Raw genomic sequence first — 20,123 nt, forward strand, 5'->3', positions numbered from 1 at the left:
AGGACACAAGGGTTGGTGGGAGGTTGGTTACTGTGGAGACACCTGAGTATGGTCAAGAGGGTATTAGGGCTTCTCCCTCCCAAAAGGTGGCCCAGCTGAGGTGCATTTACACTAATGCATGCAGTCTGGGTAACAGGAGGAGCTGGAGGCCACCATGCTCATAGGAAACTGGGAGGTAGTTGTCATCACAGAAACCTGGTGGGATGATTCCCATGACTGGAGTGTGGCTTTTGATGGCTACAAACTGTTCAGAATGGGTAGGTGAGGAAGGAAGGTAGGAGTTGCTCTCTGTGTTAGGAAGTAGAGAGACTGTCAAGAGCTGTGCCTGAGGAACAGCAATGAGCTGGTTGAGAGCTTGTGGGTGAAAATCAAGGATCGGTCCAGTAAAGGACATCTAGTGGTTGGGGTCTGCTACAGCGCTATCTGATCAGGGGAGTCTGTTGATGAGGCCTTCTTGCTTCAGCTGCAAGAACTGTCACACTCACAAGCTCTTGTGCTGATGGGGGATTTCAACCACCAGGATATCTGCTGAGGAAGCCGCAGTGTTCACCCCCCCCTTCCCCTAACCAATGCAGGAATAAGTGCAGACAGAGGCTTTGTGGGTGGAAAAGTCAATTTAATACTGGGGTAATTGTGGCTGCCACCCCCAGCCCGTCCCCAGGTGAGGCCCCTCTCAGTCCTCGGGCCTGGCCTGGCGGCCCGCGTGGTCGCCAGACCCCGGTTCCTCCAGCTGGGCCCTTCGAATCCAGCGCATGTCCCCGATGTTGTCGTCCTCCCGGGACCGTAGCATTCCGCGCCCATCGTCCCCCGAGTGCCAGGAAAAGCTTCGGCGAAGTTGTTGCCCCATGGCGGGGCTGCGCTCCCTGCGCCTGGGCGAGACGCTGCGGGACCGATATCTGGAGGGGTTCCTCTGCCGCTGCCGCCGCCCCAGCTCCGCATTGTGCTCCAATCTTCTGCGGAGCCAGCGGGATAATGCGTCACGCAGGGCGGGCGGCACCACGCGCACGATGGCCACGATGCGCCCGCGGCACATTGGGCATCTGAGTCTGTCGGCAGTCCAGACGCGGATGCACTCCCGGCAGAAGGTGTGCCTGCACGGTTCGACACGAGCCGGGTCGGTCATCTGGCCCAGGCAGATGGGGCACGTCTCGTCCCCGGGGGCCTCCTCTTGCTGCTCCTGCTGGGACCAGTTCATGCTGCTTGCAGCCGCCCTGGCGCGGAGACGGTCGTCTCCTGGGATCTCTCCTGGTGCCAGGCGCTTCTCAGCAGCCCGCGGTCCTCAGCACCTGCACTGATGGTCACTGACGGGACCTCAGTGCCTCCACTCGTGTCGCTGGCTGGACCTCGACGTGTCGCGTTCCACCAGCAGGACCACTACAGATAGAACCAGGCAGAAAATATTCTATCAGCAACTATACATTAGCTTGATAGGTTCAAACACGTTGTCTACAGTACTGTAGCAGCGAATATTCTTAGTATGGATTACAAACATTGCTATTGGAGTGGCAAATATGCTCATGATAGGTTATGCTTCACAAGACTACACTTAGGACAGATGAGGTACGTATCCGTATATATATTTGATAACCTTACCGAAGGAGTTCGATGGATCGTGTGCAACAAAAAGGGCTTTGTGTGTGCTTCCAGCAACACCTCCACCTCTCGCCTTCCAGCAATGGGACCTCGAAATCTCGAGTACCAGCAGCCGGACTGGACTCAGGCGCGACGCTTGGGGCTCTTATAGCCTGCCACCTTTTGTGAGGTCACAGGGTGACGGTGACTCTGTGGTGGCATCACAAGGGTCTCGGGGTGCCCCTGATGGCAGCACTGACAGAGGGCACCTGCCTGTGGTGAGGAAGTGCTGAGGTGAGATGGCTGCTCCACGCTGACAGGAACAATGTCTGCCAGGCTGGGGTCCAGGCCAGGAGGGCGGCCCGCGGCCTGGATCTGCCCCTGGGAGCCAGGGACGTCCTGGCATTATCCCCCACATCCCCGGCGCTGTTAATAAAGAATACCTGCTTTCTAATTTGCTACACAATGTTGTTGGTGTGGGGAATTTTTTCTCTTTTTGATGTCAGGCAAGTTTGTGAAGATTGTGATGGTTGTAAAGTGAGAGTATATTGTGATTATTCTTAAATACGCTTTTCACGGAGGTGAGGGGGGGGATGTAGTGGGTTTGAACTGGTTCCTCTGTTGGTTGTGTATAATCTGATAGCAGATTAGGCATTGCTGCGTGCATATGATGGAGGTCTTCACCAGCCTCTGGAAGATGCCCACCCTGTGGTCACGGCTGGACTGCTGGGTCTGTCTGAAGGGAAACCACCAGGCTGCATGTATGCCATTAGAAGGGGTGGTACGGGAAGGAGGGGGAGATTTTGTTTTTTCCTTGCAGGAGCAATGTCTGCCAGGCTGACCTGCTCTGCTGCCACCACACACTGCTCTGCAGCAGCATGCCTGCACCACGCAGGAACTTACAAATCCTGTGTTTTGTTAGTTTGGATTAAATACACTGATGGTGCTGGGACAGGAATCCCCCTCACGGGAAGCAGTTTCACTAAAACACCAAAAAGCTTTTGCATATGGCCCGCAGCTTCTCCGAGATCGTCTTTCCAACACCCATGCACCTCAAAGTACCACCAAAGGAAGCATTTGTTGAGAGTCACCACATCCTGCAATTCACACCCGCGGGAGCACAAAGGAAGGAGCAGTGCTGCCTAGGTGGCAGGATTGTTGCTGCATGCCCCGGCCAGCTCCCACTGAAGCCTCAAGGTGAAGATGGAGACATTATCATTTACCTCTATCATCACACACAGATGACAAAAATACCAGAAAATATTTACCTTCTGGAGCAAGAAAAGGAAAAGCCCAAGGGAGAAAAAAAAAAAAATAGAGCCCCGGAAGAATTTACCCCATTTTCACACCACAATGAACTCCCAAGAACCATTTAATTAAAGTAATCTGAACCTTCCTGCTAAAAGAGAGGGAAGTGAAAAAAAAAAAAAAACAGATCAAAAAGTACAATCATTTCCATTACAAAGAGGCATTTTACCACTTCCTGATAAGTATGGATGGCGTTTATCCAGCAAGAGAGTGAGCTTGCTTGTACTTTTCATGGAAACCTCCATTTCAGAAGTATTGTCTTCTTAATCAAATACAAAATTAAATGTAGCTCTTAGGCCTTGTCTGCACAGAAGAATTTTCACCTTAGGTTTTCAGAGATTGAGTGGTGATGGTTTGCCTGTTTGAGGGGAAGCCTCAGTACCACTCAAGGAATTACTGGCTGGGATCCCCTGGGAAACTGTCCTTGAGGGCATAGGAATGGAACAGAACTGGCAGCTCTTTAAGGATGGCCTTCTGAGAGTGCAAGAGCTCTCCATTCCCCAGTAGAAGAAATCGAGCAGAGAAGGCAGGCGACCAGCATGGCTGAGCAAGGACTGGCAGCTTAAACTGGGGGGTAAGAGGGAAATGCAGAGGAAGTGGAAGCAGGATTGTGTAGCCTGGGAGGAATACAAGGTTGTCGTCCGGATATATCGAGATGGGATCAGGAAAGCCAAGGCACAGACAGAGCTGAACTTGGCAAGGGTTGTGAAGAATAACAAGAAGGGGTTCTACAGATACATAGGCAGGAGGAGACAGGCTAAGGAGAGTGTTCCCCATCTGATAAACAAGATGGGAGAACCGGCTTCTTCTGATATGGAAAAAGCTGAGGTACTCAATAAGTGCTTTGCCTCAGTCTACACTGGTGGTCACGTTTCCTATGTCTGTCAGGACACTGAACCTCGAGGAGAGGGTGAGAGGAGTGGATTCCATCCCACTGTGACAGTAGAACAAGCCTTCTCTATGTCTGTCATTACCAATTACTCAGCTATAGAAACTCACTCCTAACCTAAGAAATTACCCACCTCTAATTGCTTACACACTAATATTTTCACCCCTTAGTCTATTTTCACAAATATTAAAGACACATGCTGACCCTCGGGGACTCCTTCTGTCAACCCAATGCAACAGCCCAAAGGAAGCTGGATCCTCTCTTGTTGCCTCAACCCATGTTCCAACAGCCCTGAGTCTTTGGGTTAGACAGGAGAGGCTAAAGATGATAGACCCAGGGCCACTTTCCAAAGAAATGGCCTTCAGAAACACAGCCCCAGGCAATGCTGACTTGTTACCTGAATGTTACCTGAATTCATGTTACCTAAATGTAACATGCCAGTTCTTGTGGGTGAGGAATGTGCTAGCAAGACCTTGCAGTCTTGTGTCTGGGTGAAGGATGAGGATGACATACCATTGTGCAGGAAGGACACAAGGGTTGGTGGGAGGTTGGTTACTGTGGAGACACCTGAGTATGGTCAAGAGGGTATTAGGGCTTCTCCCTCCCAAAAGGTGGCCCAGCTGAGGTGCATTTACACTAATGCATGCAGTCTGGGTAACAGGAGGAGCTGGAGGCCACCATGCTCATAGGAAACTGGGAGGTAGTTGTCATCACAGAAACCTGGTGGGATGATTCCCATGACTGGAGTGTGGCTTTTGATGGCTACAAACTGTTCAGAATGGGTAGGTGAGGAAGGAAGGTAGGAGTTGCTCTCTGTGTTAGGAAGTAGAGAGACTGTCAAGAGCTGTGCCTGAGGAACAGCAATGAGCTGGTTGAGAGCTTGTGGGTGAAAATCAAGGATCGGTCCAGTAAAGGACATCTAGTGGTTGGGGTCTGCTACAGCGCTATCTGATCAGGGGAGTCTGTTGATGAGGCCTTCTTGCTTCAGCTGCAAGAACTGTCACACTCACAAGCTCTTGTGCTGATGGGGGATTTCAACCACCAGGATATCTGCTGAGGAAGCCGCAGTGTTCACCCCCCCCTTCCCCTAACCAATGCAGGAATAAGTGCAGACAGAGGCTTTGTGGGTGGAAAAGTCAATTTAATACTGGGGTAATTGTGGCTGCCACCCCCAGCCCGTCCCCAGGTGAGGCCCCTCTCAGTCCTCGGGCCTGGCCTGGCGGCCCGCGTGGTCGCCAGACCCCGGTTCCTCCAGCTGGGCCCTTCGAATCCAGCGCATGTCCCCGATGTTGTCGTCCTCCCGGGACCGTAGCATTCCGCGCCCATCGTCCCCCGAGTGCCAGGAAAAGCTTCGGCGAAGTTGTTGCCCCATGGCGGGGCTGCGCTCCCTGCGCCTGGGCGAGACGCTGCGGGACCGATATCTGGAGGGGTTCCTCTGCCGCTGCCGCCGCCCCAGCTCCGCATTGTGCTCCAATCTTCTGCGGAGCCAGCGGGATAATGCGTCACGCAGGGCGGGCGGCACCACGCGCACGATGGCCACGATGCGCCCGCGGCACATTGGGCATCTGAGTCTGTCGGCAGTCCAGACGCGGATGCACTCCCGGCAGAAGGTGTGCCTGCACGGTTCGACACGAGCCGGGTCGGTCATCTGGCCCAGGCAGATGGGGCACGTCTCGTCCCCGGGGGCCTCCTCTTGCTGCTCCTGCTGGGACCAGTTCATGCTGCTTGCAGCCGCCCTGGCGCGGAGACGGTCGTCTCCTGGGATCTCTCCTGGTGCCAGGCGCTTCTCAGCAGCCCGCGGTCCTCAGCACCTGCACTGATGGTCACTGACGGGACCTCAGTGCCTCCACTCGTGTCGCTGGCTGGACCTCGACGTGTCGCGTTCCACCAGCAGGACCACTACAGATAGAACCAGGCAGAAAATATTCTATCAGCAACTATACATTAGCTTGATAGGTTCAAACACGTTGTCTACAGTACTGTAGCAGCGAATATTCTTAGTATGGATTACAAACATTGCTATTGGAGTGGCAAATATGCTCATGATAGGTTATGCTTCACAAGACTACACTTAGGACAGATGAGGTACGTATCCGTATATATATTTGATAACCTTACCGAAGGAGTTCGATGGATCGTGTGCAACAAAAAGGGCTTTGTGTGTGCTTCCAGCAACACCTCCACCTCTCGCCTTCCAGCAATGGGACCTCGAAATCTCGAGTACCAGCAGCCGGACTGGACTCAGGCGCGACGCTTGGGGCTCTTATAGCCTGCCACCTTTTGTGAGGTCACAGGGTGACGGTGACTCTGTGGTGGCATCACAAGGGTCTCGGGGTGCCCCTGATGGCAGCACTGACAGAGGGCACCTGCCTGTGGTGAGGAAGTGCTGAGGTGAGATGGCTGCTCCACGCTGACAGGAACAATGTCTGCCAGGCTGGGGTCCAGGCCAGGAGGGCGGCCCGCGGCCTGGATCTGCCCCTGGGAGCCAGGGACGTCCTGGCATTATCCCCCACATCCCCGGCGCTGTTAATAAAGAATACCTGCTTTCTAATTTGCTACACAATGTTGTTGGTGTGGGGAATTTTTTCTCTTTTTGATGTCAGGCAAGTTTGTGAAGATTGTGATGGTTGTAAAGTGAGAGTATATTGTGATTATTCTTAAATACGCTTTTCACGGAGGTGAGGGGGGGGATGTAGTGGGTTTGAACTGGTTCCTCTGTTGGTTGTGTATAATCTGATAGCAGATTAGGCATTGCTGCGTGCATATGATGGAGGTCTTCACCAGCCTCTGGAAGATGCCCACCCTGTGGTCACGGCTGGACTGCTGGGTCTGTCTGAAGGGAAACCACCAGGCTGCATGTATGCCATTAGAAGGGGTGGTACGGGAAGGAGGGGGAGATTTTGTTTTTTCCTTGCAGGAGCAATGTCTGCCAGGCTGACCTGCTCTGCTGCCACCACACACTGCTCTGCAGCAGCATGCCTGCACCACGCAGGAACTTACAAATCCTGTGTTTTGTTAGTTTGGATTAAATACACTGATGGTGCTGGGACAGGAATCCCCCTCACGGGAAGCAGTTTCACTAAAACACCAAAAAGCTTTTGCATATGGCCCGCAGCTTCTCCGAGATCGTCTTTCCAACACCCATGCACCTCAAAGTACCACCAAAGGAAGCATTTGTTGAGAGTCACCACATCCTGCAATTCACACCCGCGGGAGCACAAAGGAAGGAGCAGTGCTGCCTAGGTGGCAGGATTGTTGCTGCATGCCCCGGCCAGCTCCCACTGAAGCCTCAAGGTGAAGATGGAGACATTATCATTTACCTCTATCATCACACACAGATGACAAAAATACCAGAAAATATTTACCTTCTGGAGCAAGAAAAGGAAAAGCCCAAGGGAGAAAAAAAAAAAAATAGAGCCCCGGAAGAATTTACCCCATTTTCACACCACAATGAACTCCCAAGAACCATTTAATTAAAGTAATCTGAACCTTCCTGCTAAAAGAGAGGGAAGTGAAAAAAAAAAAAAAACAGATCAAAAAGTACAATCATTTCCATTACAAAGAGGCATTTTACCACTTCCTGATAAGTATGGATGGCGTTTATCCAGCAAGAGAGTGAGCTTGCTTGTACTTTTCATGGAAACCTCCATTTCAGAAGTATTGTCTTCTTAATCAAATACAAAATTAAATGTAGCTCTTAGGCCTTGTCTGCACAGAAGAATTTTCACCTTAGGTTTTCAGAGATTGAGTGGTGATGGTTTGCCTGTTTGAGGGGAAGCCTCAGTACCACTCAAGGAATTACTGGCTGGGATCCCCTGGGAAACTGTCCTTGAGGGCATAGGAATGGAACAGAACTGGCAGCTCTTTAAGGATGGCCTTCTGAGAGTGCAAGAGCTCTCCATTCCCCAGTAGAAGAAATCGAGCAGAGAAGGCAGGCGACCAGCATGGCTGAGCAAGGACTGGCAGCTTAAACTGGGGGGTAAGAGGGAAATGCAGAGGAAGTGGAAGCAGGATTGTGTAGCCTGGGAGGAATACAAGGTTGTCGTCCGGATATATCGAGATGGGATCAGGAAAGCCAAGGCACAGACAGAGCTGAACTTGGCAAGGGTTGTGAAGAATAACAAGAAGGGGTTCTACAGATACATAGGCAGGAGGAGACAGGCTAAGGAGAGTGTTCCCCATCTGATAAACAAGATGGGAGAACCGGCTTCTTCTGATATGGAAAAAGCTGAGGTACTCAATAAGTGCTTTGCCTCAGTCTACACTGGTGGTCACGTTTCCTATGTCTGTCAGGACACTGAACCTCGAGGAGAGGGTGAGAGGAGTGGATTCCATCCCACTGTGACAGTAGAACAAGCCTTCTCTATGTCTGTCATTACCAATTACTCAGCTATAGAAACTCACTCCTAACCTAAGAAATTACCCACCTCTAATTGCTTACACACTAATATTTTCACCCCTTAGTCTATTTTCACAAATATTAAAGACACATGCTGACCCTCGGGGACTCCTTCTGTCAACCCAATGCAACAGCCCAAAGGAAGCTGGATCCTCTCTTGTTGCCTCAACCCATGTTCCAACAGCCCTGAGTCTTTGGGTTAGACAGGAGAGGCTAAAGATGATAGACCCAGGGCCACTTTCCAAAGAAATGGCCTTCAGAAACACAGCCCCAGGCAATGCTGACTTGTTACCTGAATGTTACCTGAATTCATGTTACCTAAATGTAACATGCCAGTTCTTGTGGGTGAGGAATGTGCTAGCAAGACCTTGCAGTCTTGTGTCTGGGTGAAGGATGAGGATGACATACCATTGTGCAGGAAGGACACAAGGGTTGGTGGGAGGTTGGTTACTGTGGAGACACCTGAGTATGGTCAAGAGGGTATTAGGGCTTCTCCCTCCCAAAAGGTGGCCCAGCTGAGGTGCATTTACACTAATGCATGCAGTCTGGGTAACAGGAGGAGCTGGAGGCCACCATGCTCATAGGAAACTGGGAGGTAGTTGTCATCACAGAAACCTGGTGGGATGATTCCCATGACTGGAGTGTGGCTTTTGATGGCTACAAACTGTTCAGAATGGGTAGGTGAGGAAGGAAGGTAGGAGTTGCTCTCTGTGTTAGGAAGTAGAGAGACTGTCAAGAGCTGTGCCTGAGGAACAGCAATGAGCTGGTTGAGAGCTTGTGGGTGAAAATCAAGGATCGGTCCAGTAAAGGACATCTAGTGGTTGGGGTCTGCTACAGCGCTATCTGATCAGGGGAGTCTGTTGATGAGGCCTTCTTGCTTCAGCTGCAAGAACTGTCACACTCACAAGCTCTTGTGCTGATGGGGGATTTCAACCACCAGGATATCTGCTGAGGAAGCCGCAGTGTTCACCCCCCCCTTCCCCTAACCAATGCAGGAATAAGTGCAGACAGAGGCTTTGTGGGTGGAAAAGTCAATTTAATACTGGGGTAATTGTGGCTGCCACCCCCAGCCCGTCCCCAGGTGAGGCCCCTCTCAGTCCTCGGGCCTGGCCTGGCGGCCCGCGTGGTCGCCAGACCCCGGTTCCTCCAGCTGGGCCCTTCGAATCCAGCGCATGTCCCCGATGTTGTCGTCCTCCCGGGACCGTAGCATTCCGCGCCCATCGTCCCCCGAGTGCCAGGAAAAGCTTCGGCGAAGTTGTTGCCCCATGGCGGGGCTGCGCTCCCTGCGCCTGGGCGAGACGCTGCGGGACCGATATCTGGAGGGGTTCCTCTGCCGCTGCCGCCGCCCCAGCTCCGCATTGTGCTCCAATCTTCTGCGGAGCCAGCGGGATAATGCGTCACGCAGGGCGGGCGGCACCACGCGCACGATGGCCACGATGCGCCCGCGGCACATTGGGCATCTGAGTCTGTCGGCAGTCCAGACGCGGATGCACTCCCGGCAGAAGGTGTGCCTGCACGGTTCGACACGAGCCGGGTCGGTCATCTGGCCCAGGCAGATGGGGCACGTCTCGTCCCCGGGGGCCTCCTCTTGCTGCTCCTGCTGGGACCAGTTCATGCTGCTTGCAGCCGCCCTGGCGCGGAGACGGTCGTCTCCTGGGATCTCTCCTGGTGCCAGGCGCTTCTCAGCAGCCCGCGGTCCTCAGCACCTGCACTGATGGTCACTGACGGGACCTCAGTGCCTCCACTCGTGTCGCTGGCTGGACCTCGACGTGTCGCGTTCCACCAGCAGGACCACTACAGATAGAACCAGGCAGAAAATATTCTATCAGCAACTATACATTAGCTTGATAGGTTCAAACACGTTGTCTACAGTACTGTAGCAGCGAATATTCTTAGTATGGATTACAAACATTGCTATTGGAGTGGCAAATATGCTCATGATAGGTTATGCTTCACAAGACTACACTTAGGACAGATGAGGTACGTATCCGTATATATATTTGATAACCTTACCGAAGGAGTTCGATGGATCGTGTGCAACAAAAAGGGCTTTGTGTGTGCTTCCAGCAACACCTCCACCTCTCGCCTTCCAGCAATGGGACCTCGAAATCTCGAGTACCAGCAGCCGGACTGGACTCAGGCGCGACGCTTGGGGCTCTTATAGCCTGCCACCTTTTGTGAGGTCACAGGGTGACGGTGACTCTGTGGTGGCATCACAAGGGTCTCGGGGTGCCCCTGATGGCAGCACTGACAGAGGGCACCTGCCTGTGGTGAGGAAGTGCTGAGGTGAGATGGCTGCTCCACGCTGACAGGAACAATGTCTGCCAGGCTGGGGTCCAGGCCAGGAGGGCGGCCCGCGGCCTGGATCTGCCCCTGGGAGCCAGGGACGTCCTGGCATTATCCCCCACATCCCCGGCGCTGTTAATAAAGAATACCTGCTTTCTAATTTGCTACACAATGTTGTTGGTGTGGGGAATTTTTTCTCTTTTTGATGTCAGGCAAGTTTGTGAAGATTGTGATGGTTGTAAAGTGAGAGTATATTGTGATTATTCTTAAATACGCTTTTCACGGAGGTGAGGGGGGGGATGTAGTGGGTTTGAACTGGTTCCTCTGTTGGTTGTGTATAATCTGATAGCAGATTAGGCATTGCTGCGTGCATATGATGGAGGTCTTCACCAGCCTCTGGAAGATGCCCACCCTGTGGTCACGGCTGGACTGCTGGGTCTGTCTGAAGGGAAACCACCAGGCTGCATGTATGCCATTAGAAGGGGTGGTACGGGAAGGAGGGGGAGATTTTGTTTTTTCCTTGCAGGAGCAATGTCTGCCAGGCTGACCTGCTCTGCTGCCACCACACACTGCTCTGCAGCAGCATGCCTGCACCACGCAGGAACTTACAAATCCTGTGTTTTGTTAGTTTGGATTAAATACACTGATGGTGCTGGGACAGGAATCCCCCTCACGGGAAGCAGTTTCACTAAAACACCAAAAAGCTTTTGCATATGGCCCGCAGCTTCTCCGAGATCGTCTTTCCAACACCCATGCACCTCAAAGTACCACCAAAGGAAGCATTTGTTGAGAGTCACCACATCCTGCAATTCACACCCGCGGGAGCACAAAGGAAGGAGCAGTGCTGCCTAGGTGGCAGGATTGTTGCTGCATGCCCCGGCCAGCTCCCACTGAAGCCTCAAGGTGAAGATGGAGACATTATCATTTACCTCTATCATCACACACAGATGACAAAAATACCAGAAAATATTTACCTTCTGGAGCAAGAAAAGGAAAAGCCCAAGGGAGAAAAAAAAAAAAATAGAGCCCCGGAAGAATTTACCCCATTTTCACACCACAATGAACTCCCAAGAACCATTTAATTAAAGTAATCTGAACCTTCCTGCTAAAAGAGAGGGAAGTGAAAAAAAAAAAAAAACAGATCAAAAAGTACAATCATTTCCATTACAAAGAGGCATTTTACCACTTCCTGATAAGTATGGATGGCGTTTATCCAGCAAGAGAGTGAGCTTGCTTGTACTTTTCATGGAAACCTCCATTTCAGAAGTATTGTCTTCTTAATCAAATACAAAATTAAATGTAGCTCTTAGGCCTTGTCTGCACAGAAGAATTTTCACCTTAGGTTTTCAGAGATTGAGTGGTGATGGTTTGCCTGTTTGAGGGGAAGCCTCAGTACCACTCAAGGAATTACTGGCTGGGATCCCCTGGGAAACTGTCCTTGAGGGCATAGGAATGGAACAGAACTGGCAGCTCTTTAAGGATGGCCTTCTGAGAGTGCAAGAGCTCTCCATTCCCCAGTAGAAGAAATCGAGCAGAGAAGGCAGGCGACCAGCATGGCTGAGCAAGGACTGGCAGCTTAAACTGGGGGGTAAGAGGGAAATGCAGAGGAAGTGGAAGCAGGATTGTGTAGCCTGGGAGGAATACAAGGTTGTCGTCCGGATATATCGAGATGGGATCAGGAAAGCCAAGGCACAGACAGAGCTGAACTTGGCAAGGGTTGTGAAGAATAACAAGAAGGGGTTCTACAGATACATAGGCAGGAGGAGACAGGCTAAGGAGAGTGTTCCCCATCTGATAAACAAGATGGGAGAACCGGCTTCTTCTGATATGGAAAAAGCTGAGGTACTCAATAAGTGCTTTGCCTCAGTCTACACTGGTGGTCACGTTTCCTATGTCTGTCAGGACACTGAACCTCGAGGAGAGGGTGAGAGGAGTGGATTCCATCCCACTGTGACAGTAGAACAAGCCTTCTCTATGTCTGTCATTACCAATTACTCAGCTATAGAAACTCACTCCTAACCTAAGAAATTACCCACCTCTAATTGCTTACACACTAATATTTTCACCCCTTAGTCTATTTTCACAAATATTAAAGACACATGCTGACCCTCGGGGACTCCTTCTGTCAACCCAATGCAACAGCCCAAAGGAAGCTGGATCCTCTCTTGTTGCCTCAACCCATGTTCCAACAGCCCTGAGTCTTTGGGTTAGACAGGAGAGGCTAAAGATGATAGACCCAGGGCCACTTTCCAAAGAAATGGCCTTCAGAAACACAGCCCCAGGCAATGCTGACTTGTTACCTGAATGTTACCTGAATTCATGTTACCTAAATGTAACATGCCAGTTCTTGTGGGTGAGGAATGTGCTAGCAAGACCTTGCAGTCTTCTGTCTGGGTGAAGGATGAGGATGACATACCATTGTGCAGGAAGGACACAAGGGTTGGTGGGAGGTTGGTTACTGTGGAGACACCTGAGTATGGTCAAGAGGGTATTAGGGCTTCTCCCTCCCAAAAGGTGGCCCAGCTGAGGTGCATTTACACTAATGCATGCAGTCTGGGTAACAGGAGGAGCTGGAGGCCACCATGCTCATAGGAAACTGGGAGGTAGTTGTCATCACAGAAACCTGGTGGGATGATTCCCATGACTGGAGTGTGGCTTTTGATGGCTACAAACTGTTCAGAATGGGTAGGTGAGGAAGGAAGGTAGGAGTTGCTCTCTGTGTTAGGAAGTAGAGAGACTGTCAAGAGCTGTGCCTGAGGAACAGCAATGAGCTGGTTGAGAGCTTGTGGGTGAAAATCAAGGATCGGTCCAGTAAAGGACATCTAGTGGTTGGGGTCTGCTACAGCGCTATCTGATCAGGGGAGTCTGTTGATGAGGCCTTCTTGCTTCAGCTGCAAGAACTGTCACACTCACAAGCTCTTGTGCTGATGGGGGATTTCAACCACCAGGATATCTGCTGAGGAAGCCGCAGTGTTCACCCCCCCCTTCCCCTAACCAATGCAGGAATAAGTGCAGACAGAGGCTTTGTGGGTGGAAAAGTCAATTTAATACTGGGGTAATTGTGGCTGCCACCCCCAGCCCGTCCCCAGGTGAGGCCCCTCTCAGTCCTCGGGCCTGGCCTGGCGGCCCGCGTGGTCGCCAGACCCCGGTTCCTCCAGCTGGGCCCTTCGAATCCAGCGCATGTCCCCGATGTTGTCGTCCTCCCGGGACCGTAGCATTCCGCGCCCATCGTCCCCCGAGTGCCAGGAAAAGCTTCGGCGAAGTTGTTGCCCCATGGCGGGGCTGCGCTCCCTGCGCCTGGGCGAGACGCTGCGGGACCGATATCTGGAGGGGTTCCTCTGCCGCTGCCGCCGCCCCAGCTCCGCATTGTGCTCCAATCTTCTGCGGAGCCAGCGGGATAATGCGTCACGCAGGGCGGGCGGCACCACGCGCACGATGGCCACGATGCGCCCGCGGCACATTGGGCATCTGAGTCTGTCGGCAGTCCAGACGCGGATGCACTCCCGGCAGAAGGTGTGCCTGCACGGTTCGACACGAGCCGGGTCGGTCATCTGGCCCAGGCAGATGGGGCACGTCTCGTCCCCGGGGGCCTCCTCTTGCTGCTCCTGCTGGGACCAGTTCATGCTGCTTGCAGCCGCCCTGGCGCGGAGACGGTCGTCTCCTGGGATCTCTCCTGGTGCCAGGCGCTTCTCAGCAGCCCGCGGTCCTCAGCACCTGCACTGATGGTCACTGACGGGACCTCAGTGCCTCCACTCGTGTCGCTGGCTGGACCTCGACGTGTCGCGTTCCACCAGCAGGACCACTACAGATAGAACCAGGCAGAAAATATTCTATCAGCAACTATACATTAGCTTGATAGGTTCAAACACGTTGTCTACAGTACTGTAGCAGCGAATATTCTTAGTATGGATTACAAACATTGCTATTGGAGTGGCAAATATGCTCATGATAGGTTATGCTTCACAAGACTACACTTAGGACAGATGAGGTACGTATCCGTATATATATTTGATAACCTTACCGAAGGAGTTCGATGGATCGTGTGCAACAAAAAGGGCTTTGTGTGTGCTTCCAGCAACACCTCCACCTCTCGCCTTCCAGCAATGGGACCTCGAAATCTCGAGTACCAGCAGCCGGACTGGACTCAGGCGCGACGCTTGGGGCTCTTATAGCCTGCCACCTTTTGTGAGGTCACAGGGTGACGGTGACTCTGTGGTGGCATCACAAGGGTCTCGGGGTGCCCCTGATGGCAGCACTGACAGAGGGCACCTGCCTGTGGTGAGGAAGTGCTGAGGTGAGATGGCTGCTCCACGCTGACAGGAACAATGTCTGCCAGGCTGGGGTCCAGGCCAGGAGGGCGGCCCGCGGCCTGGATCTGCCCCTGGGAGCCAGGGACGTCCTGGCATTATCCCCCACATCCCCGGCGCTGTTAATAAAGAATACCTGCTTTCTAATTTGCTACACAATGTTGTTGGTGTGGGGAATTTTTTCTCTTTTTGATGTCAGGCAAGTTTGTGAAGATTGTGATGGTTGTAAAGTGAGAGTATATTGTGATTATTCTTAAATACGCTTTTCACGGAGGTGAGGGGGGGGACGTAGTGGGTTTGAACTGGTTCCTCTGTTGGTTGTGTATAATCTGATAGCAGATTAGGCATTGCTGCGTGCATATGATGGAGGTCTTCACCAGCCTCTGGAAGATGCCCACCCTGTGGTCACGGCTGGACTGCTGGGTCTGTCTGAAGGGAAACCACCAGGCTGCATGTATGCCATTAGAAGGGGTGGTACGGGAAGGAGGGGGAGATTTTGTTTTTTCCTTGCAGGAGCAATGTCTGCCAGGCTGACCTGCTCTGCTGCCACCACACACTGCTCTGCAGCAGCATGCCTGCACCACGCAGGAACTTACAAATCCTGTGTTTTGTTAGTTTGGATTAAATACACTGATGGTGCTGGGACAGGAATCCCCCTCACGGGAAGCAGTTTCACTAAAACACCAAAAAGCTTTTGCATATGGCCCGCAGCTTCTCCGAGATCGTCTTTCCAACACCCATGCACCTCAAAGTACCACCAAAGGAAGCATTTGTTGAGAGTCACCACATCCTGCAATTCACACCCGCGGGAGCACAAAGGAAGGAGCAGTGCTGCCTAGGTGGCAGGATTGTTGCTGCATGCCCCGGCCAGCTCCCACTGAAGCCTCAAGGTGAAGATGGAGACATTATCATTTACCTCTATCATCACACACAGATGACAAAAATACCAGAAAATATTTACCTTCTGGAGCAAGAAAAGGAAAAGCCCAAGGGAGAAAAAAAAAAAAATAGAGCCCCGGAAGAATTTACCCCATTTTCACACCACAATGAACTCCCAAGAACCATTTAATTAAAGTAATCTGAACCTTCCTGCTAAAAGAGAGGGAAGTGAAAAAAAAAAAAAAACAGATCAAAAAGTACAATCATTTCCATTACAAAGAGGCATTTTACCACTTCCTGATAAGTATGGATGGCGTTTATCCAGCAAGAGAGTGAGCTTGCTTGTACTTTTCATGGAAACCTCCATTTCAGAAGTATTGTCTTCTTAATCAAATACAAAATTAAATGTAGCTCTTAGGCCTTGTCTGCACAGAAGAATTTTCACCTTAGGTTTTCAGAGATTGAGTGGTGATGGTTTGCCTGTTTGAGGGGAAGCCTCAGTACCACTCAAGGAATTACTGGCTGGGATCCCCTGGGAAACTGTCCTTGAGGGCATAGGAATGGAACAGAACTGGCAGCTCTTTAAGGATGGCCTTCTGAGAGTGCAAGAGCTCTCCATTCCCCAGTAGAAGAAATCGAGCAGAGAAGGCAGGCGACCAGCATGGCTGAGCAAGGACTGGCAGCTTAAACTGGGGGGTAAGAGGGAAATGCAGAGGAAGTGGAAGCAGGATTGTGTAGCCTGGGAGGAATACAAGGTTGTCGTCCGGATATATCGAGATGGGATCAGGAAAGCCAAGGCACAGACAGAGCTGAACTTGGCAAGGGTTGTGAAGAATAACAAGAAGGGGTTCTACAGATACATAGGCAGGAGGAGACAGGCTAAGGAGAGTGTTCCCCATCTGATAAACAAGATGGGAGAACCGGCTTCTTCTGATATGGAAAAAGCTGAGGTACTCAATAAGTGCTTTGCCTCAGTCTACACTGGTGGTCACGTTTCCTATGTCTGTCAGGACACTGAACCTCGAGGAGAGGGTGAGAGGAGTGGATTCCATCCCACTGTGACAGTAGAACAAGCCTTCTCTATGTCTGTCATTACCAATTACTCAGCTATAGAAACTCACTCCTAACCTAAGAAATTACCCACCTCTAATTGCTTACACACTAATATTTTCACCCCTTAGTCTATTTTCACAAATATTAAAGACACATGCTGACCCTCGGGGACTCCTTCTGTCAACCCAATGCAACAGCCCAAAGGAAGCTGGATCCTCTCTTGTTGCCTCAACCCATGTTCCAACAGCCCTGAGTCTTTGGGTTAGACAGGAGAGGCTAAAGATGATAGACCCAGGGCCACTTTCCAAAGAAATGGCCTTCAGAAACACAGCCCCAGGCAATGCTGACTTGTTACCTGAATGTTACCTGAATTCATGTTACCTAAATGTAACATGCCAGTTCTTGTGGGTGAGGAATGTGCTAGCAAGACCTTGCAGTCTTCTGTCTGGGTGAAGGATGAGGATGACATACCATTGTGCAGGAAGGACACAAGGGTTGGTGGGAGGTTGGTTACTGTGGAGACACCTGAGTATGGTCAAGAGGGTATTAGGGCTTCTCCCTCCCAAAAGGTGGCCCAGCTGAGGTGCATTTACACTAATGCATGCAGTCTGGGTAACAGGAGGAGCTGGAGGCCACCATGCTCATAGGAAACTGGGAGGTAGTTGTCATCACAGAAACCTGGTGGGATGATTCCCATGACTGGAGTGTGGCTTTTGATGGCTACAAACTGTTCAGAATGGGTAGGTGAGGAAGGAAGGTAGGAGTTGCTCTCTGTGTTAGGAAGTAGAGAGACTGTCAAGAGCTGTGCCTGAGGAACAGCAATGAGCTGGTTGAGAGCTTGTGGGTGAAAATCAAGGATCGGTCCAGTAAAGGACATCTAGTGGTTGGGGTCTGCTACAGCGCTATCTGATCAGGGGAGTCTGTTGATGAGGCCTTCTTGCTTCAGCTGCAAGAACTGTCACACTCACAAGCTCTTGTGCTGATGGGGGATTTCAACCACCAGGATATCTGCTGAGGAAGCCGCAGTGTTCACCCCCCCCTTCCCCTAACCAATGCAGGAATAAGTGCAGACAGAGGCTTTGTGGGTGGAAAAGTCAATTTAATACTGGGGTAATTGTGGCTGCCACCCCCAGCCCGTCCCCAGGTGAGGCCCCTCTCAGTCCTCGGGCCTGGCCTGGCGGCCCGCGTGGTCGCCAGACCCCGGTTCCTCCAGCTGGGCCCTTCGAATCCAGCGCATGTCCCCGATGTTGTCGTCCTCCCGGGACCGTAGCATTCCGCGCCCATCGTCCCCCGAGTGCCAGGAAAAGCTTCGGCGAAGTTGTTGCCCCATGGCGGGGCTGCGCTCCCTGCGCCTGGGCGAGACGCTGCGGGACCGATATCTGGAGGGGTTCCTCTGCCGCTGCCGCCGCCCCAGCTCCGCATTGTGCTCCAATCTTCTGCGGAGCCAGCGGGATAATGCGTCACGCAGGGCGGGCGGCACCACGCGCACGATGGCCACGATGCGCCCGCGGCACATTGGGCATCTGAGTCTGTCGGCAGTCCAGACGCGGATGCACTCCCGGCAGAAGGTGTGCCTGCACGGTTCGACACGAGCCGGGTCGGTCATCTGGCCCAGGCAGATGGGGCACGTCTCGTCCCCGGGGGCCTCCTCTTGCTGCTCCTGCTGGGACCAGTTCATGCTGCTTGCAGCCGCCCTGGCGCGGAGACGGTCGTCTCCTGGGATCTCTCCTGGTGCCAGGCGCTTCTCAGCAGCCCGCGGTCCTCAGCACCTGCACTGATGGTCACTGACGGGACCTCAGTGCCTCCACTCGTGTCGCTGGCTGGACCTCGACGTGTCGCGTTCCACCAGCAGGACCACTACAGATAGAACCAGGCAGAAAATATTCTATCAGCAACTATACATTAGCTTGATAGGTTCAAACACGTTGTCTACAGTACTGTAGCAGCGAATATTCTTAGTATGGATTACAAACATTGCTATTGGAGTGGCAAATATGCTCATGATAGGTTATGCTTCACAAGACTACACTTAGGACAGATGAGGTACGTATCCGTATATATATTTGATAACCTTACCGAAGGAGTTCGATGGATCGTGTGCAACAAAAAGGGCTTTGTGTGTGCTTCCAGCAACACCTCCACCTCTCGCCTTCCAGCAATGGGACCTCGAAATCTCGAGTACCAGCAGCCGGACTGGACTCAGGCGCGACGCTTGGGGCTCTTATAGCCTGCCACCTTTTGTGAGGTCACAGGGTGACGGTGACTCTGTGGTGGCATCACAAGGGTCTCGGGGTGCCCCTGATGGCAGCACTGACAGAGGGCACCTGCCTGTGGTGAGGAAGTGCTGAGGTGAGATGGCTGCTCCACGCTGACAGGAACAATGTCTGCCAGGCTGGGGTCCAGGCCAGGAGGGCGGCCCGCGGCCTGGATCTGCCCCTGGGAGCCAGGGACGTCCTGGCATTATCCCCCACATCCCCGGCGCTGTTAATAAAGAATACCTGCTTTCTAATTTGCTACACAATGTTGTTGGTGTGGGGAATTTTTTCTCTTTTTGATGTCAGGCAAGTTTGTGAAGATTGTGATGGTTGTAAAGTGAGAGTATATTGTGATTATTCTTAAATACGCTTTTCACGGAGGTGAGGGGGGGGACGTAGTGGGTTTGAACTGGTTCCTCTGTTGGTTGTGTATAATCTGATAGCAGATTAGGCATTGCTGCGTGCATATGATGGAGGTCTTCACCAGCCTCTGGAAGATGCCCACCCTGTGGTCACGGCTGGACTGCTGGGTCTGTCTGAAGGGAAACCACCAGGCTGCATGTATGCCATTAGAAGGGGTGGTACGGGAAGGAGGGGGAGATTTTGTTTTTTCCTTGCAGGAGCAATGTCTGCCAGGCTGACCTGCTCTGCTGCCACCACACACTGCTCTGCAGCAGCATACCTGCACCACGCAGGAACTTACAAATCCTGTGTTTTGTTAGTTTGGATTAAATACACTGATGGTGCTGGGACAGGAATCCCCCTCACGGGAAGCAGTTTCACTAAAACACCAAAAAGCTTTTGCATATGGCCTGCAGCTTCTCCGAGATCGTCTTTCCAACACCCATGCACCTCAAAGTACCACCAAAGGAAGCATTTGTTGAGAGTCACCACATCCTGCAATTCACACCCGCGGGAGCACAAAGGAAGGAGCAGTGCTGCCTAGGTGCAAGGTGGCAAGGGTTGTGAAGAATAACAAGAAGGGGTTCTACAGATACATAGGCAGGAGGTGACAGGCTAAGGAGAGTGTTCCCCATCTGATAAAGAAGATGGGAGAACTGGCTTCTTCTGATATGGAAAAAGCTGTGGTACTCAATAAGTGCTTTGCCTCAGTCTACACTGGTGGTCACGTTTCCTATGTCTGTCAGGACACTGAACCTCGAGGAGAGGGTGAG

The 20,123-nt window shown here is 52.0% G+C and overlaps 6 long non-coding RNA genes across 13 annotated transcripts; 5 read left to right on the forward strand and 1 right to left on the reverse strand.

The window, feature by feature from the left end:
• Window positions 1-50: 50 nt before the first annotated feature.
• Window positions 51-18,908, reverse strand: LOC140002669 (uncharacterized). 8 transcript variants are annotated; one of them, XR_011809832.1, is made up of 10 exons: window positions 18,770-18,908; window positions 17,165-18,550; window positions 14,476-14,727; window positions 12,871-14,256; window positions 10,182-10,433; window positions 8,577-9,962; window positions 5,888-6,139; window positions 4,283-5,668; window positions 1,594-1,845; window positions 51-1,374 (listed from the first exon to the last, which is right to left on the reverse strand). It is a non-coding gene; the product is annotated as an uncharacterized lncRNA (long non-coding RNA). The 8 variants fall into 8 exon arrangements; XR_011809833.1 differs by lacking the exon at window positions 14,476-14,727; XR_011809834.1 differs by lacking the exon at window positions 10,182-10,433.
• On the forward strand, window positions 1,369-3,015 carry LOC140002673 (uncharacterized). Its single transcript, XR_011809846.1, has 2 exons — window positions 1,369-1,560; window positions 1,648-3,015. It is a non-coding gene; the product is annotated as an uncharacterized lncRNA (long non-coding RNA).
• On the forward strand, window positions 5,663-7,309 carry LOC140002671 (uncharacterized). Its single transcript, XR_011809844.1, has 2 exons — window positions 5,663-5,854; window positions 5,942-7,309. It is a non-coding gene; the product is annotated as an uncharacterized lncRNA (long non-coding RNA).
• LOC140002672 (uncharacterized) lies at window positions 9,957-11,603 on the forward strand. Its single transcript, XR_011809845.1, has 2 exons — window positions 9,957-10,148; window positions 10,236-11,603. It is a non-coding gene; the product is annotated as an uncharacterized lncRNA (long non-coding RNA).
• Window positions 14,251-14,908, forward strand: LOC140002674 (uncharacterized). The gene is made up of 2 exons (XR_011809848.1): window positions 14,251-14,442; window positions 14,530-14,908. It is a non-coding gene; the product is annotated as an uncharacterized lncRNA (long non-coding RNA).
• On the forward strand, window positions 18,545-19,202 carry LOC110351312 (uncharacterized). Its single transcript, XR_002398571.4, has 2 exons — window positions 18,545-18,736; window positions 18,824-19,202. It is a non-coding gene; the product is annotated as an uncharacterized lncRNA (long non-coding RNA).
• Window positions 19,203-20,123: the final 921 nt, after the last annotated feature.

Source organism: Anas platyrhynchos, chromosome 1 (assembly GCF_047663525.1).
Source record: "Anas platyrhynchos isolate ZD024472 breed Pekin duck chromosome 1, IASCAAS_PekinDuck_T2T, whole genome shotgun sequence".
Classification (NCBI taxonomy): Eukaryota; Metazoa; Chordata; class Aves; order Anseriformes; family Anatidae; genus Anas; species Anas platyrhynchos.